General features: G+C 37.9%; 1 protein-coding gene and 1 long non-coding RNA gene across 9 annotated transcripts in view; both read right to left on the bottom strand.

Moving 5' to 3' along the window:
- EIPR1 (EARP complex and GARP complex interacting protein 1) overlaps positions 1 to 15,067 on the bottom strand; it is a 94,242-nt gene that overhangs the window by 61,228 nt on the left and 17,947 nt on the right. The gene's annotated exons all lie outside the window — the stretch shown is intronic.
- LOC112974061 lies at positions 5,322 to 14,586 on the bottom strand. The gene is made up of 2 exons (XR_003256145.1): positions 14,550 to 14,586; positions 5,322 to 5,721 (listed from the first exon to the last, which is right to left on the bottom strand). It is a non-coding gene; the product is annotated as an uncharacterized LOC112974061 (long non-coding RNA).

Raw genomic sequence — 15,067 nt, 5'->3', positions numbered from 1 at the left:
CACACAGAATACTTAGTTTCACTTGCATATTCATGAATAACTTTGAAGTCTAACATACACCAGAGAAAAGCAAGCTTCTAGATTCCACTTATTGACAACGTAGTTGGACAAGAATGCCTAAGCACATACCATAAGACATTATATGTATCCAATTCCCACAGTGGACCTTAGATATGTGATTCTCTGATTCCATCCTCCCCAATGATTATACAGCATTCTGACATGCTGCACGCAGAATCCTGGTCATAAAATATTTTGAAGACTTCTTCAAATTTAAGGCATTTGTCTCAGGCTTATGAGTTGTATACACTCACTCCACAATATGCATACAACTACAGTGCAACCCACCAATGAAAACCTAGCAAACCAGAAATCAATTGCAATATTTCAGGATTGTACACTGACACATTCCAGAGCTGGGTGCTTACCTGCAATCTGTCTGACCTGACCAGCAGAGCTGGCCACTGCAAAGTGGATAGAATGGAATGGTAAAAGAAAAATGGAAGTTCTGCACCAATAGCACTGGATGGAGATAGAGAAAGAATACATATTTTTTCAGTTTATTACACTATTTCAGTTCAATATTTGAAAATTAAGTTAAAAACTATCTGGGAATTAGAAAAGAAAAACTGTTTTTCTGTTCTAATCCACGCTGCTTTTTTGTTCTAAACAAAAAAAAAAAGAGGAGGAGGAAACCTCCTAATGCTGAAGGATATAGCAGCCTGATAATTCAACAGGTTCTCTCCCAGTGACAGCTCTAATTCAGAAGCATTTCACCAACTTTCCATATTTTAGAAGCACTCTTTTCAATATCATGACCATCCTGCAATGCTTCTGTTTCAGCCATCTTCCCTCCTTCTTTCTGACATAATTCTATTTTGCTTCACAGAATAAACACTACAATTAACCCGATAACAGTTGTCAAATAAAAGAGGAAATCCTAACTCAATGAATAACAAGCATCTGTTTCAAGTTCATTATACTCTGTATGTTCCCCCAGTTCTTACACTTTTCCTTACGTATCTGCTCTTACCCACTGGCTGAGACGCAGTACTAAGCTAGACTCCTACAACAGTCTTCTATACATATGTTCAAAAAAATTGCCTGTCCTCATAGACTGTAATAATATAGTTTTGTTACCTGTCATTTGGACTACACTACAAAATATATCTAAGCACACACAGGCCTTCCATTTGAACACCAATTAACATGGAACAATTTCCTCAGCAACACAGGCTATTAAGAGGAAAAAAAAAAAGTCACCATTTGCATAGTGGTTTTCCATCACACATACCAGATGTCAGTCATTTCACTTAAAACCTTATTGGAAGGTACTTCATGGGAATGCTACAAACTACATATCATAATTACAACTTCTAGAGAACAATAGGTGTAAGCTACAAAGAACACTTAGAACACAATCATTTTTTATTATATTTCTTCCCTCAAACTACAAAAACAAACTTTCTTCTGTACAGCCTTCTAGTAGTGCCGAGAAAAACACTGGGGAAAATTTAGAGAGATCATTCAACTCTGCATCTTACACTCCACTTCCTTATTTTATGACTCTAGAATATCACATAGCTGTACCAATGATTTCCCTACATGGAGTGTTTTCACTACAGCAAAGGAAATTGAAACCAATGAAGTCAATGCCATGTGCTGTCTTCAAAACTAAGCAGTTGTGAGCATCACCAGAAGCATTATTTCCAATATCCTTATTGAAGGATTTTTCTCTGCAGGAAGTTTTTTAATACACAAATGTTTGGGGTGAAGAAAAGAGGGGGAAAAAAAAAAAATGTAATGCGCTAGACAGCCATGACTCATTGCAAATTCAGTGTTTCAAATTAATGGATTTTAAATACACACATACAAACACAAAACTGCTGTTTAATTTTGATAAAAAAGGAAAATAAAGTTTGCATTTTCTGGATTTACAAAAACAAGTTATTTATACAATGTCTTCATTATCACTGCACAGTGGCACCTATCTTGTTTGAAGAAACATAATGAAATAAAACAAAAGGTGTGTGTGTATATACAGGTGCATGTCTGTGTGTGTAAAATGCCAGATAACAGTCTTCTACAATTGCACTTTCTTTTGCCCTCTTGTGGTTTTGTGTGTCACTACATGTTATTAAAATCCAGAACCTAACTTTGTAGAAGCTGAAAAACGTCTGTACTGGGAAAATAAATTGTTTTACGCATACATTTCAATGTGATTTTGATTAAGAAACTCCATTCTTAAGAGAAACAAGAAGCAAGCACAAATATGGAAGAAAACAGCAATGTAAAAAATTATTGTTCAAGTATTTAATTTCAAAATGAACTTGGGAGGAGTTTTGACTAACTTTTCAAAGACGCTGTTTTCCTTAGTCACTCYACTTACACATAGATCCTATTGCTGCTACAATAGAAACAGCTCGACTTCCAAATCTTAATACTTTTATGCTTAATAGCAATTTTGCTTTTAAATTCCATTTTTCCTCTTCCTAGAAAGAGGAATTCATCAAGCTTCATCCCAATGGATTTAAAGCAAAGATCTATCTGAAAGGCTGAAGTTAAAAAGAGAACAGCCATTCCACTGTGAGTTCTCAAAATAGCAATATTATTGTCATAATGCAAACCCCAAGTCCACTGATGATGCTTTGCTGCATCTCACTGATTCATTATGTACCAAAAATAGTTCACACTAACAGACAAGACAGTTGTGTCATTCCTTGTTTTCTCCCCTCTGTAGGTTTTCCATCAGAATTGATACTTGTTATGTCTGAGAAGAGTTTTAACTCTCCACAGGCAAAGGTTACCATGATAATCAATTCTGGCCTCTTGAAGCTCCGCTAGCTTCCCTTTCCTCCTGATGTGTTTTGGAGGATAAGTGGGAATGATATCTCAGCAGCTCTTCATGTGATTCCCCCTCACCTCCCCCACAAAGCAGAAATGGACAGTATGTACTACCGGGTTTTGTGATAACCAATCTTTTAACAAGCCACATATCAAAACAAAGGAAGGCACAGACATGGAATGAAAGACATATGTGGATTAATTTACAGTACTGCAGAAATTCTTACTTTTACCAATAATTTAAGCAATCTTATTACTACATTCAGATGAGCTGCAAATGTCTTTCTTTTGGAGGAGCATCAGATGAAAGTATAGCCTGTGCACTCTGAATAGCAATTTTTTTTTTTTTTAAAGGAAAAGGGTACTGTCTATTTAAATCAAAAGATTTCTTCCTCCAAACTTCTTAGTCATTGAAATTAAGTAGTTGTTCAGTAAAAGTGAAAATCTTAAAACAGATCGATCAGTAGCCCTTCCTTTATCAGCACAGATGACCTGGGATGCCAGTCTCGCTGGATGACTAGCTAGTCATCAAGGCAAGAAGATCTGATTTCAAGGAGGAAAACATTGAAAGGAAATAAGAAAATGAATAGGATTTGGTTTGCTTGTTTTTATGAAGGGAACGGAAAAGAAAATTATAGATTATTATAGACTACAATCACATTTCTCTCCTTTAAAAAAAAATGTTTAGTTTCATTAGCAACAAATACCAGTCAGAATAGGTACAGCAGCATTTACTGATGTCATCAGTAAAATGAAGGTTTATTAATGTAACAAGTCTGCCTAAGTACATAGCTGTTGGGTACGACAATATTCAGGCTCTGCAATAGTATATAATAGATTTTTTGCATAAGCATGCTTGTATACTTCTCAAAGTACAATGGAATTAAAATGGTCTTACGGCTTGCCTACTTCATTTTCTTTTAATTTTCAAAAAAAAAAAGAATACTAAACAGATTTGCTTCATATCTGTGAAACTGTGATATAACAAAGAAAAGGTAAACCAAGTTTAAAGGAATTCTTCTTAGCATTCTTGGGTTTAAATCGAGCCCTTGGAGCACCAGGGCTTGTGCTTTCTTGGAGATCCATTTGCTTGGTTGTAGACAATTTTATTTTACAAATCTGAAAATGGAATTTAAAAATCACTAATGGCTTTGCTTTGTTTTAAGCTGCTAAAACTGTTAACAAGTTTAACAAATAGCAATCTTTGATTTATTTCCATGGAGCTTATAAGAAATATGCAAGTTTATGCAAGTTCAAAAATGTTTGAAAAGCATTAAATTCTTCTCAGTAAATTATGACAAATACAGTCAGAGCAAGTATTACAAATGTAAGGCAGGGCAAGCTAGGAATAACAATCCCAAATCAAGTTCTTAGTAAAATACACTGATACACCATTAGGATAAGTCATTTAAGATTTGTCCTATACATGGATGCCAGATATAATTATGGTAGTACTGTATAACTGTAGATCTAGAAAGAACTAACAGGTTAAAAGCTATTTAAGTATTCATTTTGACTCCACCTGCTTGTGTACATCCGGCAGCAGTTAAAAATATTCAGGTATCAATGGGTATTTCAACTTATTAGGGGTAATTTTTCTAATATTCTTTTTAAAACATATTTAAATAATTTCCTATGTGAACTACCACACAAGACATCCAAAGAACAAGGTGGCAAGTACTCTTCCTAATGAAGAGCCTTCCTAAGATCCATGAATGTCAGCTTAAAAATCTATCAAGCACACACACCTTGACATCTTTTTTTTTTTTTTTTGTCCCTGCCCTTCCACGTGTACTTGCACATAACATTTTTCGTCCTCCTTTCCCCCAGGAAGTTTTAAGAAGAAAGCTGTAAGAGGTGTAGCCGACAAGGGTTCTTCCCCCAAGGAGCACAGAATGAGGCATTCTGTGAAAATTTGCCTTTCTTCAGAACACCTGCCATTTTTTATTGTGCTTGATGAGACCGGATCCACACACTTCCCCTCGAGGAGGACAGATATACTAGACAGCATGCGACACCAGCATCTTTGCTTAGGACTGCCTATGGTCTCGGTGTCATTAAGAACAAGGGAAGATGTCAGCTATTTTTAAAAAAGAACAATTTCTCTTGACGTTCTGCTGAAGATCATTCAATTACGAAGAGCGTGGGTGAAAGAGAATTGCAAGCAACTCCTAAAACAATTCTGCAGTATATTCTGTATAACTAATTTCAGTAAGAGCTTCAGTTATTCCCTCCTTTAACTAATCAAGACATTAACACTTGTTAAACCTTCTAGATTACTCTGAGCCTCTCTATAAATTCAGAGATGATCATGCTGGCAAAGAATTCTAGTCCCTTGACCAAACCAGAATCTAGCATTTAAAAACAGCTAGAAAAAAAATACTCTCTTCAGAAGCAAGAACACAAAATTAGACAAATATTTTACCTCACTGAAGGTGTACACTTAAGCCCCAGTAATTGAGCATTCACTTCAAATGAAAAGTGTGAAGCTTTTTTAATTCATCAGTATCAGTACTCTTTTTAAGACATATTTCCACAGTGTCTAGCAATCTTAACCATAACACGACTGCCCCATTGCACTGTACAAGCACTGTACAGAAGGGATAGCTCGGTTCCAAAATATCCTCATCTCCAGAAGGACCAATTCTCTCTGACAGTTCCTAAACAGATTTGTCTCAATTTTGTGGAGTAAGCTACACAACAGAGTTGTCATAGCATTATGAGACCAGGAGAACTGAGATTCTTGACAATATCTTCATATCTTTCTTTATTTCATATATTTTTTTCATGTGTTCTTCTTATTTGTCTAATTTCTGAAGTACATGCATGGTTCCCAGAAACATATTCTCCAAAACAATTAGTGTATTTTATAACAACCTGCAATGAAGAACATGACAGGTATTTTAAGTGAGTTGTCTAAAGTAACACATGAGATCCCTGCTCATTCAGAGTCTGTTAGGCTACACCCACACTAGGGGAAAGAAAAAGAGGGTCAGGTATGGTTCTCAAGCCCTGAGGCCAACTGACACAACAGAGCTGCACCTTTTACAGGGTAAGCTGAAAGCGGTGGGGCTACACTTCCAGGACTACATGTGGGCATCACTTTCTGAAAGTGCTAGCTGGACTATGCCCAAACTGTGCAGAGAGCACTCTAACCGTTTAACAGGAGACACTACTGTGAGGCGGAGCTCAGGTCAAGGCCCTGGCCCTGTTCAAGTTCCTGAAATACATACATAACCTTAAAATCTTAGTCTGATGTCCTAAGACTATTTGTTACATATTACAAGTTGCAATTTCAGGCAAAAGTTACCACTACCAATACTGAGGCAATCAGTAAAACCAAGAGCACACAGCTAACTGATATCAAAACCTGGCTATTCAGTATTAAGATTCTCATGGGCAGTAGGCATTATCCCTCCCAAACTAGTAGATAAGGATTGCTTTGTTTTTAAAATCATTTTCAAGGTTGATATAGTTTCCCCCACCTCTACTTTCCACACCTGCTCCCAGCCTACCTGACAACATTAAAGTAAGGCATTCCAAACATCAGTCCTGAATGCTGTTATATTTTGTGGTCCATATGTCACATTCTAATATTCAAGCTTTCAATTACATAAAGGTACCCTTGTGGCTGTGAAAATACCCTTACAACCTGATTCGCAACTGCATAAGCAATCAGCACAAATATCTTGCCTAGTTTGCAAGCACAGATAGAAACAGAAAAAAAAAAAGAAAAAAGTCACATCTCCAGATTGCTGTTCATATTACAATGGTGTCAAAGCTAAAAGTTAGAGTCAACAATTTAAGGATGAACAAATTATTTCACTGACAATAATTTCAGAAGATAGCATGGAAAAGAAGAATGTGATGAGGTCTTCAGGAAACTAGTGGGGAGTTCCCATAGCTAAAGGGGAAATAAAATGCTAAATAGAAACCAAGGATCAAAAACAGAACAGGCAGACATTCAGTGACAATAATAGATTTTTCTTTTGAAGGACACTAAACGGTACAGAAAGCACCCACTAAAAGCTAACACTGAAGGGCCATATCTTACTTAGTTAACATTTCTACTGCCTTCTACAGAACTGATACTACCCTTCACCTTCTTGCTTTCTCACAAGTCAGTTGCAGCCATATACCTGTCCTTGAAATAACATATCCCTTATTTGCATTCGAGGCCTCATTCTGTTAGGATTTTCTTATTTCTCCAACTTCATCGTTTCCTTCCCTCCTCCTTCCTGTCTTTCAGCAAGCATCTACCAAAGCACCATTTCTCCTATCAGATCTGTGACTGTTAACAGCATCTTGGCATTGCTAAAGCTATGCTCTTGAAATACGGTCATCTGCTCTTCCCCCTAGTATATCCTTCACTTCCATACGGGGGGGGGGCAGGAATCATCTATTCAAAAGTCAACGAAGCAGCTGCTTTAAAGCACCTCCTTAAAACCCACCTTTACAGTAATGGATATAACAACCTGGATCCAAATGGAGATTAAGCAGACAAATTTCATTTACTACCAGCGCAGAATTCTTAGTGCAGACCATTTTTCTTTTTTCCTCCCCCATGACTCCCTATAGCTTCATGTAAACCCACCACTATGTCTCACCCCTTGACTTTTTAGGTGAACAGTTTTACTGTCTTTGCTAAGCATCTGTAAAAGGCCTATCAGAATGACATAGCTACCCAAGTAAACAGCCATCATTTATTACCAAAATTTAAACAAGCCACTAGTTTCTCATTGATGTTATAAACAGATTCAATGGCGTCTCTGGGCAATGAACAGATCTAAGTTTACACTCCAGCTAATAAGATGTAATGAAAGTTATATTTGGGTTTTGTAAAATAAACTTGAAACTCTTGGACTAAGAATTCCCTTTATATTTAATCAACATTAATATTTTAGAATAGTAATTTAATTTTCCCTAAACAGTATCATAAGCATTCATCCTATTTACTGTGCAGAGACCGTACCCAAGCCATTCACGAAGAATACATCCACTGCTGGCAAAGTAGCATGGCTGCAAAACTCTTGAGATGTCACACAAAGATCCTTCTGCATACCCTTTTCTTTTAATTAATCATCTAGCTGTAATTTTCTTTTCACAGAATGCAGAAGTGCTTAGGAAATGTTGCACCTCTGTTTTAATGGTACCCTAAAATGGCAAGTAAAAAAGGAGGAGGGATGTAGAAAGGAAACAGGAGAGCAGATTAAAATGTTAATTTCTGTATGAACCAAAACATGCAAAAAACACATCTACAAAAAAAAAAACCAATACAACCACTATCCACCCCTACTCCCTCCATCTAAGTGGTAAATTTTTCATACACCCAATGTCAATGTATATTATCAAATGGACTAACAAGAAGGGCATCATTCAGGAATTCACATATTTCAAAGTGTTCCCCAGTTTCATCCTACCCCTGGGATCCCACTTCATCATCCACTTTAGATACAAAAGTTACATTGCACACTTCCTTTTCTGTTGGTATTTCTCCCTGTCTCAGAGCACTAGTAAAAGTCCATTCAAATGCCCTTCCTATTTCCCCGGCTGGATTCTGAAAATTCAGTAATACCAAGAGTGTACATGGATTGTTTTTCGACAGGGTCTGGTGCTTTGTCAGCTTTTCATTGTTCTAATTTCCCAATTTACTCTGCTCTAGCGTGATCTACAGCCTTTTTGGCATTTCACCTCATCACAATAAAAAAAATTTATCCTAGTCTAGGCTATGATGTTCTTTCTAACACTGAAACAAAACTTCTTTCAGACTTTTAAGTAATATTAYGTATGTAAAATGATTTTCTTCTAGTGAGTGAACAGAGCTCTTGGATGGCTACTGATTTATTGCAGATTTGAAGACTAATTTATCTTCATTTTAAACTTATATTTATTTTGTCATTATTCTCATCCATTTATATTTTTTTTGGAGGTTGCATTCCTGACCCTCACCCCGCTCTATAATTATTCTTTTCTGATATTTAAAAGTGTATTTCTACTAAGCTGTTTTCATCTCTTTAGTTACTTTGTCACCTTTCTTATGCATGCTTTTAAAAATGTTACTCCTGTCCCAATTTAATTTAGAGAAAGTAAAAAATGAATATGCAATTGACTACAGCAAGTCAGAATACTAAAAGGAAGGAAGGTGTAAAGTTCCTAGAGTTGATCTGACATGGACTCTGTAAATACAGCTGAGCCACTGAAGAAAATGCTGTGTTCAGCAAAGCAGAAATCACAATAACTTCAAGATGTAAATAAATACCATAGGCAAGTAAATGATCAAATTTATTTCATCTTTGATTTAAGATGAAACCACACTTTCAGAGATGAAGTATTAGTCAATTAAGATGCAAGTGTAGCACTCTAGCTTACAACCACCTTTATTACCATCATCCAAAAAATCTACATGCATTGGATTCTCCTCATTCAATCATCCATCCATTTACCTGACTTTTTTTAAACTTAATCTGTATCATATTGAAATTTAACAAGACTGCTGCTCTAAAGTTGCAATACTACCAAACTGATTTTCACTTCCTCCTTAATTCTTACCCACTTTAAACTGTCAGTACTTTTCCTATTCTGTTTAAAGAAAAAAAAAATCTAATGTGGTTTCTTTTTTCTTTGATTGACTTGTCACATTAGAGGAAAAAAATGGATCATCAGTATGTCACAAAACTGATTAACAGTGCATAAATTTATTTAGGTATTTTGAGTGTTAATTTTACAAAGCCTTCCCCCCCACACACCCCCGAGATATTCGGCTATGTTTTAAACCAGATTTTCTCTTAAACCTAGCTGCTTTCACATCTTTATATACCTTTCTCCCTCCAGTTTGGGAATCCGGGATGAAATATGGCATTCCTGATTCTTACAATACTCGCAATACCAAATATCTGCCAAACTCATTTGACAAAAAACTGAATGTTATTTAAGTGCAATGACAGCCCAAAATAGAGGGAGATAATGTAAAATTGCCATTTGCTAGTACAGTAGCCCACATAGCAGAGATTTTTACTGAGGATCTGAAGGTTCTAACTAGATTAACAAAACCTGTGAAAGCCACTGGTTTCCACAGGTTGGTTTGTTGGTATCTTCCCCTCTACCACCACAAGCTTTGTTTAAAAACCCTACAAAAATTACATGTAGGCAACCTCTATCAAAATACGGAAGAAAATTAATGGTTTTAACTTTTTATCTGTTCAGAGTTCTCATGCCTTGGCTACATCCAGACTATGGTTTGAAAATACGATAAGCAATATTTAATGGCAAAGATGGTAAATGACAAAAAAAAAAAAAAACACCAGCATCCACCCTAATCAATTACTTCACCTGCCAACTATACATCTTGTCTACTAACTGTGAGTCAGTCAGGAACGGTCTTGCTACATATCCAAATTACTGCATAGATGAGTAACCTGAAGTATAGTAAATTTCTGATCTTTTTGAGAAGTAGGAGAAATTTATAAATAACTAGTAAGCCTATCACTTAGTAATAGAATTTTCCTATAAAAACTGTAGTAGCAGTATAAAATTCTGGAAGTGATACCCATCAGTGGGTAGGAGTGGGGGAAACATTATAACCAAGAAAGGAACTGACTAGAGTAAGCTCTCCCTCTACGATTACATTATTGGGACCAGATATTATTCTGGTTATCATCACCATACAGAATGAAAAAAAAATACAAGGCTTTATTAAAGATACAATATCAAATTGGAAATAAAGCCAGTAAATACTGATGCTAATCAAATAAGAGGTTTTCTTGGGTTTTGGCTTGAGAGAGAGGAGATTCTTTTTTTTTTTTTTCCCCCTTTTTAAAACTTGTTTACTTAAGGATACCCTGCTAAAATATCCTTAGTAGCAGAACATAACACAGCATTTAAATTAATTGTATTTATTGTTTAGAGAATGCATTTCCTAAGTTGCATATTCAGCAAGGATTTGAAGTTCTTCATGACTTCTTCAGAGAATGGTTGAGGTTGGAAGGGACCTTTAGAGATCATCTAGTCCAACCCCCTCGCTCAAGCACAGTCACCTAGAGTACGTTACCCAGGACCTTGTCCAGATGACTTTTGAACATCTCCAGAGAAGGAGACTCCACAATCTCTCTGGGAAACATGTTCCAGAGCTCAGTCACCCTCACAGTGAAGAAGTTTTTCCTCATATTCAGATGGAACTTCCTGTGTTTCAGTTTGTGCCTGTTGCCTCATGTCCTGTCGCTGGGCACCACTGAAGAGAGTCTGGCCCCATCCTCTTGACACCCTCCCTTCAGCCAAAATGCTACCACTAAGAACTTAGAAAAAGATTTAATCTGTGGTCTTAATGACAGCTCATCCAAATGACTTAAACACACTGAAACAGAAAAATACTCAGGAATTAATGCACTGCTATATCACTAGTTGCAAAATGCTTTTTAAAAAATGAATCAAGTCTGAAAGTCTCTCTTCAACATAGGTACACACTATTTCACTTCACTGCTTCACCATTTACACACACTTTCAGTTCAATATTTATTATATTTCCCAAACTTCCTTTATGAAAGGGATACTTCTCTTTCTAAACAAAGAAAAACAAAGAACAGGAGATCTGTAAATACTTAAATACTCTTTTGTTCATACCTACTACACTTTTTTTGTAAAGGAACGTAGAGTCTTATTCACCTCTTAGTTATGGTAACTGACTATGAGTGAGAAAGTAAAAGAAAACTCACAGTATCTCTCCAGATATACAGGAGGAAATTTTCTAAGTTTTTCACTAGTGCTTCACCCTTTTCCATTAACTTACTTCAATGGGCTCTGAAGTGAAAAATAAGTAATTCCACTTTTCTTCTCTGCCAAATTTCACCACTTAGGCAACTTCGAAAAAGAGCTACGAATAATGATTACACATCTCATTTCTTCATGTTCCCAGTTTCAACAACAATCAAAGTTTGCCAGAAGTATTGCGCTCAGACAAGAGAGACGGTTACAATACAAATACCTATCTATGACTGTTCCTGACAGCATCTCATTTGACTGGTACTTCAATGAGGAAAAAAGTTAAAAGGTCTTTTTAAAACGACAAAGCAAAACAAACGCAGTATATAAAAGCTAGTACATAAAAGGGTCTTAAAAGATTTCGATTGTTTAATTTGGTTACATTACTAGTTGAAATAAGTTGTCTGCTGACCTTGATACTCCTTTTTATTCGAACCCCATGCTGTGTGCTTTCTGTTCCATATTTTGCTATTTAGAGTCATCAATAATCATTTAAGAATCAGAKCTTGTTTTCTTTGGAATATTTATGGCTGATGATTCTAAATGAAGATGCATGAAGTACAAACAATAATGTTCATAAACCAGGTAAAGCAAAACAAATCTAGAACACAAAGAAGCTAGAATAGAAAACATGCATATGAATTAATACGTCCAATTATGGGCATCAGATATCTCACAGAAAATGGAAGTGTTTGGATAGAAGCCCATTTCTAACAAAGCTACTCAATAAGCTCTCTCCCAAACAGGTTTCTTAATTAATATGCAGACTGCTATAAGAAATTGCTATAAAATGCTCTAAGGAACTTGAGTATACTCCTTTCTCAAAAAGGAATACAACCACACTTTAGAGAGTATATTGACTTTAAATAATACTTAAAGTTAGATACAAATTGACTAAATTAAGACCTGTTAACATCAAATGAGACATTACACTGGACTTTGAAATCTATCTTTACAACCTTGCCCTTCAGTTAGGTAGGGAAAAAGAGGTAAATACATTCTTCTTTCACATGTTTCTCCTTACTCTTTGCAGCTCAGGAACAGTAAATCAGCTCAGGAAGGCTAGAGAAAGAAGAAAAATCTATCCTAAAGAATTTCAGGGCAGATTACTACTTTCTCATTTTCTCCATGGATCACTGGCGAGGAAGTTACGCCCAGTAAGTAAAGCCAGAGAGAAAAAGGTAAACCACCRCAGGCCAATGCCATTTTCATGCTCTTAGAGAAAATGCCTGCACTCAATTTCAGTTTAGGAAAGAGAAAAAGTTTTCTATTACTCTTACATATCTTCTACAATTGCCTTTAAAAGATTTGTATAAGATTTGCAAAAGAAATTCATATTTTAGCACTTACACTCCTATTCACAAGGACTGGAGAACTAAGTAGTCTTGAGCCTTCTCCCTAACACAACCACAAGGTTGAGCAATAAGAATTCACATCTCTACAGATGTTTACAGATGCATGAAATCTGAAGCACATTACCTTATACTTATGCTCTTAGACTTTATTTTCATGAAAGAATGTACTAATGTTTAATAGAAGGAATAATATTTATTCAAATTGATGGCAGAGATTTCTTGCTTGTCAGAGAAAAAAAATATTCCCTTCCCAAAGCGAAGTAGATGGATTTTTCAAGCCCCAAGACAGAATCTTCACAAATATCTTGCTTAGGAAAAGCACAGAGATCCTAAAGCTCAACAGCTGTGCACTCACAGAATCACAGAATGACTGAGGTTGGAAGGAATCTCTGGAGATCATCTAGTCCAACCCCCCTGCTCAAGCAGGGTCACCTAGAGCAGGCTATCCAGATAGCTTTTCAATATCTCCAAGAATGGAGACTCCACAACCTCTCTGGGAAACACGTTCCAGTACTCCGTCACTCTCACAGTAAAGAGGTTCTTCCTCATGTTCAGACRGAACTGCCTGTCTTTCAGTTTGTGCCTGTTGCCTCTTGTCCTGTCACTGGGCAACACTGAAAAGAGTCTGGTCCCATCCTCTCGACACCCTCCCTTCAGATACTTATATGCTTTGATATACAGTCTTCTCTTGTCCAGGCTAGACAGGCCCAGCTCTCTCAGCCTTTCCTCATAAGAGAGATGCTCTAGTCCCCTAATCATCTTTGTAGCCCTTCGCTGGACTTGCTCCAGTAGTGCCATGTCTCTCTTGTACTGGGGAGCCCAGAACTGGACACAGCACTCCAGATGCAGCCTCACCAGGGCTGAGTAGAGGGGCAGGATCACCTCCCTCCACCTGCTGGCAATATGCTTCCTATTACAGCCCAGGATACCATTGGCCTTCTTGGCCACAAGGGCACATTGCTGCCTCATGCTTAACTTGGTGTCCACCAGCACTCCCAGGTCCTCCTCCACAGGGCTGCTTTCCAGCAGGTCAACCCCCAACCTGTCCTAGTGCATGAGGTTATTCCTCCCCAGGTGCAGGACCCTGCACTTCCCTTTGTTGAACTTCAGGAGGTTCCTCTCTGCCCACCTCTCCAGCCTGTCCAGGTCTCTCTGAATGGTAGCACAGCCCTCTGGCGTATCCGCCACTCCTCCCAGGTTTGTATCGTCAGCAAACTTGCTGAGGGTGCACTCTGTCCCTTCATCCAGGTCATTGATGAAGAAGTTGAACAAGACTGGACCCAGTACTGACCCCTGGGGGACACCGCTAGCTACAGGCCTCCAACTAGACTCTGCACCGCTGATCACAACCCTCTGAGCTCTGCCATTCAGCCGCTTCTCAAGCCACCTCACTGTCCACTCATCTAGCCCACACTTCCTGAGCTTGTCTATGAGGATGTTATGGGAGACAGKGTCAAAAGCCTTGCTGAAGTCAAGGYAGACAACATCCACTGCTCTCCCCTCATCTACCCAGCCAGTCATTCCATCAGAGAAGGCTATCAGATTGGTTAAGCATGATTTCCCCTTGGTGAAGCCATGCTGACTACTCCTCATCACCTTCTTGTCCTCCACATGCTTGGAGATGGCCTCCAGGATGAGCTGCTCCATCCCCTTTTCCAGGGATGGAGGTGAGGCTGACTGGCCTGGAGTTCCCTGGGTCCTCCTTCTTGCCCTTTTTGAGGCCTGGAGTGACGTTGGCTTTCTTCCTGTCCTCAGGCACCTCTCCTCTTCTCCATGACCTTTCAAAGATGATTGAGAATGGCCATGCAATGACACTGGCCAGCTCCCTCAGCACTCGTGGGTGTATCCCATCAGGGCCCATGGACTTTTGTATGCCAAGTTTGCTTAAGAGATCCCTAATCTGACCCTCCTCGATCAAGGGAAAGTCTTCCTTTCTTCAGACTTTCTCCCTTCTCTCCAGGGCCTAGGATTCCTGAAGGCCAGTCTTACCAGTGAAGACTGAGGCAAAGAAGGCATCTAGTACCTCTGCTTCTTCTGTATCCTTTGTCAGTGGGGCCGCTGCCCTAATCAGCAGCAGGCCCACATTTCCCCTAGTCTTCCTTTTGTTACCGATC

Source organism: Apteryx rowi, unplaced genomic scaffold, assembly GCF_003343035.1.
Source record: "Apteryx rowi isolate R43461 unplaced genomic scaffold, aptRow1 scaffold_585, whole genome shotgun sequence".
Classification (NCBI taxonomy): Eukaryota; Metazoa; Chordata; class Aves; order Apterygiformes; family Apterygidae; genus Apteryx; species Apteryx rowi.
This window is presented reverse-complemented; position numbering and strand designations above follow the sequence as displayed.